Genomic DNA, 2,105 nt, shown 5'->3' with positions numbered 1-2,105 from the left:
CATAGAAACTTACTGAATGACTTAGGGCAAGGCACACTCTCTCCGCCTCAGAGAAAGGCAAGAGCAAACCCTCAATGAACAAATTCTGCCAAGAAAGCCTCATAATAGGGTTTGCCATAGGGTAGTCATTAAACAGAAATGATGTGAAACTATTTATCTTCCAACAAAATTATGGTAGGCAACACCATATTTACAATTTCAGGTTTGACAACAGAAAGATAGAAAATCCAGTGGCTTTTCCAACAGAACTGAAAACAAGAATCCAGAAATTTTGTGATCGAAGAATTTTCTTGGATAATGTGGTGAAGACATTTAATGGTATGCATTGTTGCAAGTTTTTTTAAATAAAAGAACCAGAGTGTGGAACAGAAAGGAATGGAGAAGTATCCAATTATGATCCCATACCAAGATGCAAACAGTTACAGCAGTGCAGATATCCACCAGGACCCTCTGGAAGCCTCAGTGATCTTGTAATAATTTTGCATCTGACTACAAAGGCATAGTTAGATGCTTCTCTGATCTTACCCATGCCTCAGGAGACATGGAAGACCATGCCGTAAGGGAAAAGTGTGTGTGTGTATATATCCCTAAAAGGATGCCAGGCTGTGAAAAGTCAGCATCAGAGTGATGAGTTGCCCAGTTGATCCACATTTTGTCATTCATTGTTCTTATTCATTTATATTCATTTAAGATGAAATGGCTGTAATACTGAAAGGAAGAGGAAGGAAGAGATTTAAAAGAAGCTTATCAGAGGAACAAAAAGGCAACAGAGGTAAGGTCTGAAATGGAAACCTGTAATAACTAGCAGAAGACAAAAGTCTACTTAAGACTTTCCCCATGCATCAGTTAAAATGGAGAACAGCTGTCAGGAAAACCAAACGTATTTGTTCATCTGATAGTTGAGTTCATATCCCACTTTTTATCCAGTAAATGAAGTTAAGGTACTGCATTCCTTCCCATTTTGTCTTTGCAATGCTTTATTCCCCTGTTCTCCTCCTCCACTTCATCCTCAGGACAACCCTTGTTCCCCTTCTGGGGGTCCTGCTGCCCCACCATTTGATGACCATTGCTGTAGAGGGTAAGGTCTCTTGGGATGGTTCATTCACAGGATTGCCAGAAGTCAAGGTCAACTCCAAAGGTAGTTGGCAACAAAATTATTTGGTGGGCCTCAACACCCTAAAGGCACCAGATCCCATATGATCTTGCAAGTTAAGCAGGGGCAGCCCTGGTTGGTACTTAGATGGGAGACCATCCATGAATACCAGGTGCTGTAAGATCTATTTCATGGGAAGGAACTGGCAAAACCATCTCTTGAATATTCCTTGCCTTAGAAAACCCAATGAGGTAGCCATAAATTGACAGAAAATTTGTCCCATCCTTTTCCCGTTTGTATCGCATGGTTGTGAGAAGATCTTCATACAATATCACACTTATCCTGTCAGTGCCCCATCAGTAAACTGTGATTGACTGCGATCGTGCAAAAGACTTGTATCTGACGTCGCCCTGATTCCGTCATTGTCCTGGCAGTGAAGTGGAATTGTCCAGTCCTTGCTCTTCATTTTGTATTAATGGAGGAACACATTTATGCAATTCCACTTCACTGACAGTTTAATGATAGGAGCAGCGCAAATGTATGAATGTCTTTTGAGCAATCTCTGCCACGGACGGGATTAGGACAGGTTTCACTCCCATCCCCTATCTGATAATCTTCATTGTTTGGTGCTTATATAGGGAAGAGCTGTGTATACAAATTACTGTATTCTTTTTCTTGAACTCTCTTCTTTCTGTCCTGCAGTGCAAGTTACTCTGGATCAAGACACAGCCTTTCAGAATCTCTGGATTTCTCCAGACCTGAAGAAGGTGTGCCATGTCAACTTTATTGAGCCATTGCCTGAACGTCCTAGAGGATTTAAATTGTCGCACTCTGTTCTGGGCCATCAGGTTTTCTCTTCAGGGAGGCATTATTGGGAGGTGAAGGTGTGTGGATTGGGGCGTGAATGGGCTCTTGGAATCGCCAGGGCATCTGTGGTTAGGTGCTATCCTGTTCTTCGTCCTCCTGAAGGGGTCTGGGTGGTGGGAAAGCGCTGGAGAAATTCAGTCTGCTC

At 42.4% G+C, this 2,105-nt stretch overlaps 1 long non-coding RNA gene across 1 annotated transcript; it reads left to right on the top strand.

Moving 5' to 3' along the window:
- Positions 1 to 156: 156 nt before the first annotated feature.
- LOC121918499 lies at positions 157 to 1,987 on the top strand. Its single transcript, XR_006101240.1, has 3 exons — positions 157 to 318; positions 692 to 772; positions 1,796 to 1,987. It is a non-coding gene; the product is annotated as an uncharacterized LOC121918499 (long non-coding RNA).
- The last annotated feature ends 118 nt before the right edge of the window (positions 1,988 to 2,105 follow it).

This window comes from Sceloporus undulatus, unplaced genomic scaffold, assembly GCF_019175285.1.
Source record: "Sceloporus undulatus isolate JIND9_A2432 ecotype Alabama unplaced genomic scaffold, SceUnd_v1.1 scaffold_14314, whole genome shotgun sequence".
Taxonomy (NCBI): Eukaryota; Metazoa; Chordata; class Lepidosauria; order Squamata; family Phrynosomatidae; genus Sceloporus; species Sceloporus undulatus.
This window is presented reverse-complemented; position numbering and strand designations above follow the sequence as displayed.